Here is a 10184-nt window from a genome sequence, read left to right on the forward strand (position 1 = left end):
TTTATTCTATGTTTGTCAAAGAACGAAAAAAAAAGAAACGATATTGGGTTAAGGCAGAAAATATAATTAGATAAATAATGGGAAAAAAATAAAAATAATAAAGAAAGAATGGATATAACGAGTTAAAAAAAAAATGTAGAAAGAAGAAATAAAAGAACAAAACTCATAAAACAAAATAAATCAGATGTTATTATTATATATTATAAATTTACTGTACCATGCTTGTACATTACAAGAATCTAAAAAAAATCTCTGACTGGAAGTATGCTGTATATTTAGAAACCCTGTATTGTTTTATTTAATAGAACTTCCTAAATTGTCTCATTAAATTTTAATTTTTCATCGTTATAAATTAATTTATAATTCAATTCAATTCAATTGACCAAACGCCGTTGGTGCAGTTATATATTCGAATCTTATTATATATTTAAAAATTTGAGACATGACATGATGCTTGGGCAGAGTAGGTATGCAAAAAAAAATGTTAAAACATTTATTAATTATTTGATATTTTTCTACCAAATAATTAGAAATGTAATTAATTGATAAGATAAAAAATATTTATCAAGAGCACAGCAAAGAACACTCGAGACATCTAAGATTAAAATAGTGCCTAATCTAATTTATAAAATTAATAAAAAATGTTTAAAGAAAAACCAAAAAAATAGATAAATAAATTACATAAATGACTTTTGAGGTATCTATTGGGCTAGATCCACAAATCCTTTAAAAGATGACTTCTTCTCCGAGTGTAAATGACTAAATTGGAAACCAAAGTGGTAAAAAGATATTGATGTTTAAAATTATAGCATTCCGATTACGTCTCACGTTAATTAGTATATGAAACTTATTTATATAACAGTTTTAATTTTTTATACAACCCTTCATTCACTGGCCCCACTTATGCAAATATATGAATAAGTATAATGATTACAGTATATATATTTAAAAACGGACCCCTAAATTAACTAATTCACCCTTCACGACAACTATGAAAGAAAAGCACGCTAGTTGGAGATACGAGAAGAGAAACTAAGCCTTCGTGAGAAGTAAGAACAATTTACATATCTCAATTATTGCTCTGGTCCAGGCAGTTCATCAGCTGTTTGTGAAATGTTAATGCTGAATATTCGAAATGGAAAACTTTCCAGTCGCTAATCACTTTTGTGTTTTCACTTGTTCTGAGCCAAGGGAACAAGTGCAGAGAGTAAATTATAAATCTTAAAGTTTAAGTGAAAGTAATAACTGGCAAACAAAACTTTTAACCTAATTTTAAAATATTTTCTAAAACAATGGTAACAAAGTTTGTCGTGTAGAAAATCCTATGGTCAAACTGTTGAGTGTTTCATTGCTACCTGATGTTTAGTTCAAACAAATGAAGGATAAGAAATTTTCTGAGTGATGATAAAACATACAGTATCCCCTTATTTGTTGCCCAGCTTTGATAATAAAACTTATAATCCAATATTGTGTAAATATCTTAAATTATTAAAATAATAATTTATCCAACCCCTATTTTTTATTTTCTTGGTTTTCACTTATTTTATCAATAGTTTGTTTATCTATTTAATTTTACTAGTATTATTGTACTTATTCCTTTATTTTTTTTTCTTCTACAAATATATATTTTTCTTTATTATTGTTATTTTGAGCTCTAACATCTACTATTTATAATTACATATTTAGAGCCCTAATATCAATTGCCCTTGTGTGAGATTGCGGATATCATTTAGAAAATAAAATGAAAATAGATTTATTTATTCTCGATCTTTATCAACCAAAAGATTCAAAACAACAAAAATAAAAAATGAAATCAATAAATCGAAGGGCTCAAATAAATGTTTTTTTTATAAGTTCTAACAAGGCCATAAAGTCAGTCATTATTTTTAGTATAGTAAGTTTAAAGTTACTGTAACATATTTTACTTGAATTATGAATTTATATACTTAAAAAATATTACAATTAAATATAATATAATCAAATGTTAAGGAACTGACAATAACTCTTATTACGCGAATCAAGAAGAGTCTTGATTTCAGTAATTGATGAGGAACTACTTTTTCTTTGACAGAGGTTATATAAAGATGTGATGTGGTAAGCATCAACGCTTAACCTTGTGTGTTACAGAAGGGGTAGAACCTACTTTATAGAATCTTTGCTGATTAAAGATTTGGAGACCAGTGCCTAACCTACTGAACTGTAATAATAATTTTGGTTTTATGAAAAATTAAAGTTTACTAAAAACCTTACAAAATAAATCGAAAGTTAAAAATAAAATATTTAAATTTTAATGTGATGTTCCATACCGGTATTGGCGCTTTAACTTTACATTTCTGTAATGTCCAATTTAAATATTGATATCAGTTAAACATATCGATAATTCATAAAAATATTTTCCATCCATTTCGATCGAATTATATCGCAAATGATATCACAAAATCCAAATAAATTCTGATTGATATCGATACCAAACTTTGGTAACGATATTCTGATAATATTTAATCAAAATATTGATATTTCATTAGTGAAGAACGAAGAAATTTTTAAAATAAAATATTTGAATTATTCCAAATCTATATCGTTATTAATATTAGTATCAATATTAAACTTTGGTTATAGTTATTCTGAGAAGATTTAATCGATATATCGAGATCACAAGATTTGGAATCTCTAACAAAGGTTGACAGTATTTAATCAAGGTATTGATACTTTATTAGAACCTAATTTAAATATTTACTGTTTATTCCGATATTTCTAACAGATATGAATAACAAAAATTTTCAATCATATTCTCAGAATATTCAAAGGCAATGTAAATGTTTCATTAGTGCATTTTAAAATAAAATTACATTTTATTAGGGTATACCATATCGACATCGATATTCATCGTTCATATTAATGTCTATATAATACTTTGGCAAGGAATTCTAAAAATAATTAGAGAAAATATCAATATTTTACCACCAAAACATATTGAAGCTTGAAGAAACATTTTTAATTAAATGTTTAAATTTTACTGCATCATTTTAGATCGGTATCGATATTAGACTTTTTTATAAACATCGATATCAAAATTTGGCATTTTGATTAAACAGCTATGGTAAATCGCTTTCAAAGTTTGATATGGAATAATCCATATCGTTGTAAAATTTCACAGTATAATTTCAAAATACTTTACTAATAAAATATTGATATTTTTGTTGAAAAATTCATGGAATACTGAAGTCAAATTTTGATATTCACGGTGCAAAGAAAGTCGAATATCGATATCAATATAGAATTTTGCTTCCAATATCCCATCCCTATTTGACAGTAATACGTGAAATACAATTAGAGAACAATGTATCCTTGAATATCATCGGTTACCGGTGTATCAGGACATGATAGCACTATTATTACACAGTTTATAAAAATAAAATACACATTTATCTTGAATATAAATTTTGAAAATTCATAAAATAGCTAGGTCGATAATGAGTTACGCGCAGTGGTTACGTTACACTGTTCTGTTCGCCCATGTCACAATACTTGACTACTAAAGTGCCAGGACCAGTGAGCACAGAGGAAGTGATTCAGCTGCCCCTTCCTGCGAGGACAGCATCGATCCACTGCACATCCAACCGCAACCTATGTCTGAGACACTAAGGATGGTGAAGGTCTTCAACTTAAAACTGAGCCAAATCTATGCTTTTAACTCAATTTACAGTCAAATTACATATGATTCAATGAAAAAAATATATACAAAATAACAAAATCTAGTTGTACGTAGAAGCACAAGCATTGTTTAGTAAATGTTTGTGCTTCTACAACATTCTGATCGATATTTTGAATTAATTCAAACTGAAACTAAGGTAGAACCAGTCTTAGAACAGCAAATAAATAAAACATACCCAACAGGTAAAGAAATCTAATTCTAAGGGAAGAGGTATCCAGGAAATTCTTCCTTATCAGTAAGAGTAAAAATGGTTAGTAAACAAGAGTAACTTTTCCAAAGATAACGATTAAATCTCGATATTTGCAATTTAACCAGAAAATTGAGTAAATCTGTTAAGTACCTCTTCTTCCAGCCGTGGTTAGATAAGCGAATGATCCAGAAGTAGGAAAAAAGGGAAATTCACTTCTCAAAATAACCAAAAATTCAGGTGAGAGCATCACACAACTTTCACTTACAAAATTACTTACGTCCCCAAGTTTTGTGTACGTCAGTGAACTCGTATTGCTATTTTTGTGATTTTTGAAAAAAAAAAAAAATGATCAAACAATTTTTTTTTCTGTTTTGAAATTTATATTATAGGGTTTCTCGAGGTAGGAATATCAAATATGTATTATGTTCATGCCAAGAATATAACAGTTTAGCAAAAGACATAAAAGCCGTCATGCAATCGGGATATATCGAGCGATTACCATTTCCTGTTCAAATCGGAAATTTATATTTTCTCCTTTATTTATTTATAAAATTCTTTATTATTTAATTTATATATTATTACTAATAATGAAAACTTAAATTTTTTTTTCAAAATTAATAGGGAGATTTTTCGAAAATTCGGCAATACAGTCCTGTTAGCTAATTTTAATGTGGGTAAAACCTATCATATATTAAATATCACTCAATTACTCATTTGTTCATTTAGTTTGATTGGTCATTAAACAGTATTAAGAGGAATTATTAATTTATAAAAGTTCTTCTTTCTCTCGATTAATAGATAGGATCGAATTAAAATTATTAAAATCTCTCGCTTTCTTCAATTGTCTATTGAGATACAAAGTAGACTGCCACAGATGTTCCAGACGATACAAGCGTTTTAACGATATGACAAGTAGACCAGATCGATGTGACATCCAACGAGAGCCCCTGTACTGGAGGAGGTAGGAGACATGATTTAAATAATGACGGCCGTGGATGATAAACCAGAGCGGAACATCCGGGATCTTTAGGAAGCTTCCCAGAGCGGGACATGGGGACAATCTCTGGAGCCACAGGACGAAGCCTTCGATACCGCTAGCTACATGCTCAGCAATGTCGGAGGATCTGCTCTAGAAATCTTAAATAATATGTAAACTGTTCGCAAATCTCAACTTATCTTGTAAAACAATAAAAATAATACCATCGAAGAGGGTTACATTGCTCCACTTACGTCAAAAGTTTCGTGTTGCTGACTGTGGGCCACTAGTGGTAGTTTGTTTCTTTTTGTTTAGTGGCGCCAAACTTCATTGGTCATCAACGCCGTCTATATTTCATTTAATTTTCCTTATATTCGTTTAATTTTATTTATTTGATTATTTATTATTTTTTTTCTTCCGTTCAATGTTATAATCTTGCCAGTAGATGTTATGATTTTAAAAACTGAAACACTAATTCTATTGTTTTATCATCGTCTCCAAGAGTTTTTGAGATATTTTGGTTTAGTCCTAAGCTATTGAGGTGTGGTGTGAAATATGGGCATTGTTGGAAAATATGACTTATTGTTAGATTGTTGTTGCAATACTGGCAGTTCAATAAAATAGGAATGGGTGAGCCTCGTGTGACCTATTCTCAGCCTGGTCAGTACAACCTCCTCTCTACGGCATTTGCAATTGCCATTTATCTTTGACTTCCTTTCCAAGAGGCCTGCTCATCTCTGACGGAGTTAAAATTGCTTTACCTCGTCCAGTAAGCGCGAGTGCTTCTCTTGCAGCGTGATCGGCCAGTTCATTCCCTCAGATTCCTACATGGCTTTGAACCCATATAAATGTAACTGACATACCCATATTGTTTATAGAGTTATATAATATATATTATTATATAATATAGAGTTTTTAAGTGAAACTGGATGCAGGAAATTTTCAGATGCTCTGGATACATACAATCTAAACCTTTTGTCGAGCTTAATGACTCTGTAATTATTGTTATTTTGGTGTGGTTCAAAGACAAACAGAAGTGAAGTGCTGCTGCTATTGCATTTAGTTCGGCAGTGAATATGTTGCATAGTTTGTGGAATTTAATTTTGAATGTTGAGTAATTAGTTACAAAGGATGATGCTGCCAATTGGTCTGAAATTGATCCGTATGCTTAGATTATAAAGGGTTTAGGCATGTTTTGAATTAGTCGAGAAAAGTGGGCTTTATATTCAACTGGCTCAGTATTATTTTTCTAGTATTTGGACAGGTCTAGAACAGTTTTAGGACATTGGAAGGTCTATGGTGGATGATTGTTTTCGGATTTGTCAATTGTTAACGTTTTGAGCGGAGGAGAGTCTTTCTGATAATGTTGAATTTTTTTTTGTCGAAAAAGAATAGAAAATTTTGGATTAAAAATATATTTAATCGATTATTCACTACCACTGATGAAATAATGTTTATTTATTATATTTTTTTTCGAGTTTTACAATCCAAACATCAGCACACCTGATCGAATCAACGTGGTTGAAGCTATGCACCATTTTTCTCATACTATTCGTTCCTTCACCATCCGAACTATTACGATCACAGAACATTGTGTTATGTGTGTTCTATATTCTATATTCAGTAATTACTACTGACATGTCAAATGGGTTGTGCAGAAGTCCAAGTAGGAGCTGGATGAGAGATCTTCGGTGACCTAATGGAACTGAACCAAGCCCATGAAGGATTGCTGCTGATTTTTTCCACCATAGCTGACACGCTCTCATCATCCGATTCGCTGATTACCTCTATGATGGGTACACATCAAGATAATAATTTTAAAAATACAAGCAACATATAAGTCCAATTTAAATGTAGAATTATTAAAAGAAAGGAGATATTAATCTTCCCTTAACTCATTACAAACAATTCGTTATTGCATAATATTTATTCATGATATTAAAACTGGCGTTTTCCCACCCTCGAAAGGTCTCCCAAACCGATTCAATGGAGCATTACGAGGATGAAGCAGGTGGCACCCCTGGCCCAGCACAAACTGCTTTGTCTGTGGGCATCCAACTGTAGCCAATTTGTTGGGTACACACCACATCAGGTAGTTGAGGGTCTGTAATCTTAAATACTATTTCATCAGGCCAAACAAGCAGTATATGGATGTAAAATAACAGGGTTAATATTATTGGAAGATTGTTGATTGGCCGTGTGAATGGATGAAAGGAATATGGTCCGGGTGCGGTAAAAAAAAACTCAAATAGTATAATTCTACTATTTGAGTTTTTTTTTACCGCACCCGGACCATATTCCTTTCGGTTAATATTATTGTTTTTATGGTATAGGTTTGGATGTTTTGTGACTCATTATTCAAGTTCTTTATGGTCCCAAAGATATTTCAGGCTTCACTTGAAAACATTTGATCACCCTCGAGGGAAATGAAAACATTTGACTCACAATATCTTCAGATTAAAGTTTGATTTCCTATCAAGTCTAATCTAGGTAAAAGTCCTTACATATTAAACTTCCTAACCTCTCACACTCTCCAGTTTTTAACCTTACCTCCTCCTCTATTCCAGATATTCCTCCGAGGTGCCTGAAGAAATATAATTGGAGTGCAGCTACACAAATCTTTCAGATACTTTACTTTTTGTAATTTTAGTTTAAATCCAGTTTTAAATTTCAAGGAAAAAAAAAGCACAGCTTTGTCGCTTCCACCCATTTGGAACTTTTTTGATCACTTTGGGATTAATTGCTCGTAAGGGTAAATATTTGGGAAATTCACAATGAAATTATTCTTAAGAAACTGCTCATGAATTTTGAATAATCTTCGAGTAATACATAAAATTAAAAGACAAAATCCATCTATATAGCCTTGATTCGGCTGAATTTCTGCAAATACAATTTTATTACTTCCATACTGCAATGAATGATAGGAATAAATCCCATTTTCAGTTAATTTCACCCAAATTAGTCTATGTTACATAATAATAATTACATTTACAAAATAATAAATAAATAATTTTTAAGATAACGTTGAATATTATACTATTTTCAAGTAAAATTAATCATTTTGGCTTGCCTAATTAACCACGACTGCTCCTTCTCTGCGGACATCTTTGCTGACCTAACATTAAAATCACCGGAGAGGAAAAACAAACAATGGAGAATTAAATATATCTTACAATTAAGGTGATTTCTAATATTTTGTATGTCAGTCGGAATTATTTCTCACTCTCGGACTAAAATAAAAGCAAAATAATTCCTAAGTCATTAATTTATAAATGAAAATTAATTTTTAAAAATAGCTAAGTAGATAAAAAAAATGTATTAAATATTCTTAATATTTTTTTAACATGTTCCTCGTTCATTACATACTGAAGTTGATTGTATAATTATTTTTCTTCAGATCTTAGTTTTTTAATTGAAACTTTGGAAATTTGAATATTAATTTGTATAAACTAACATAAAATGAAATTGAATCAAATATGTTATTTCAATGAGATTTAAAAAAAAAAATTAAGAAATTAAATAAGTTATTATGGTAGCTATAAAATGATTTTTGTTTTTAAATGACTCATATAATCAAATATTTTTGTTTATAAGTGATCAAAACTTATATGTCTATCGATTCAAATGTGCAGTGGATAATTATTTAAATCTAGGATTTTTGAGAACCATAAAAAAAAATAAAATAAAATAACAACGTAATAAAAAAGTAATGTAATAGTAGTCGTGTAAATTTTAATGAAATTTTCTTTTAAAATTATCATCTAATAACTTTACAATAGTATCTGTTAACAATGATTTTGTTCGGAAGACTATTTTGATGTAATTAATCTAAAGTAAATACTACATTATTAATTTTCTTTAAAAAGCATGTAATTAAAAAGTAAAATATAAAAAGGCATGATAATTAAAATACTATTTTCGATATACTGCATTGGTAAACAAGATATCTATGAGTAATATACACCGTGTACTATTAAACATTCTAATCCTTTCCTGTGACGTACTGAAATAACAATAAGCAAAAATAAGCATATCATGTCCTACATCAATTGAATAATAAGAGACCATTATACTTAATGTTAATTGTAATTAGATGACTTCATAAAACACTCAATGTCTTAAAAAAAAAAAAATAAATAATACATAATTGTTTAATTCATCTTTAATTTGTGGAATATCTGACAAATTTTGCAGTAAAGTTACAAATAAAAATTGTAATCCTTTTTTTTATATTAAAAAAGCTAATGCAAGGAATATAATATATAATTTTAAAATTATTATCCTGAACATTTGCGATTTTCCTGTAAGAATAAATTTCTTTTATAAGGTAAGGTTATGAATTGACATCCCTAAAAAATAAATTCAAGTCTGTAAGGGATATTTTTCTAAGCGGGCATTAAATATTTATAATTTAAAATTATAACACAACTTAATTAGTCTATTATTTATTGTCTACACGGTCTTAATACTTTTGTAAATTAAATTTCCTTTTAGAGTTACCATTTATTTTATATATTTTCTAGAATAAAATTATTTCATATGTCAAAAAATATTGGTTTTCAAATTTTCGTTATTGAGTTGAAACCTATTTTAAAATTAGGACGAAATATTTAATTTGATTATTTATTCTTGGCCAATCATTATTTTAAAAAAAAACTATAGATTCGTTGATATCTACAGGTACATCTATTGCGATAAAACCCAACAAATGATAGCTTGACTCACCTCAAAAATCTGTTTGATATCCAGTAGCAAAACCAGTCTTGAATAAAAAAACCATACGACGGCACTCAAGCAATTCAAAACACTTAAAGACAAAATAAAAATCCAAAATCCTGTTGGACGCGATAGCTACAACACAGAGCTGCTCGACAATACACTCCACTCCGGGCGATAGCTGAAGGCGGACTGAGCCCGCACTGGAGCCAGCGACATCTGCTCTGTTTACCGTAGCCCCGGTCTATGACCTCATTGGGTCATATTTCTCCAACTTTTAGTATATATATATTTAAATATATATATAATGCTGTTACCATTGTGCATATACATTTCCATAATGTCATATATATATAAATTATCAAACAAATCGTTCTTATAAATGGCTCTAGGACCAGGAACGATATGGTAGAGTGTACTGTTATTTTTTTTTCTATGGAGTTCCATGCCTCCTAAATTGTACATTTTATAATTAAAATATAACTATAAAAAAAGTTTTATACAGGATAATAGGTATTAACTGAACAAGGTTAAACATGAAATTTTAATTCTATAAATTGGGTTAGTGCCCAAAATCTTTAATTGAT

General features: G+C 29.4%; 1 protein-coding gene across 3 annotated transcripts in view; it reads right to left on the reverse strand.

The window, feature by feature from the left end:
* The window catches only part of Cad96Cb (protocadherin Fat 4-like Cad96Ca), a 194479-nt gene extending 184700 nt beyond the window's left edge, over window positions 1-9779 (reverse strand). For all 3 annotated transcript variants that reach the window (XM_067045825.1, XM_067045823.1, XM_067045824.1), the window contains exon 1: window positions 9607-9779. The gene's annotated coding sequence lies outside the window, so the exon portion shown is untranslated. The remainder of the gene's footprint in view (window positions 1-9606) is intronic.
* Window positions 9780-10184: the final 405 nt, after the last annotated feature.

Source organism: Halyomorpha halys, unplaced genomic scaffold, assembly GCF_000696795.3.
Source record: "Halyomorpha halys isolate HHAL.00 unplaced genomic scaffold, Hhal_1.1 Scaffold71.1, whole genome shotgun sequence".
Lineage (NCBI taxonomy): Eukaryota > Metazoa > Arthropoda > Insecta > Hemiptera > Pentatomidae > Halyomorpha > Halyomorpha halys.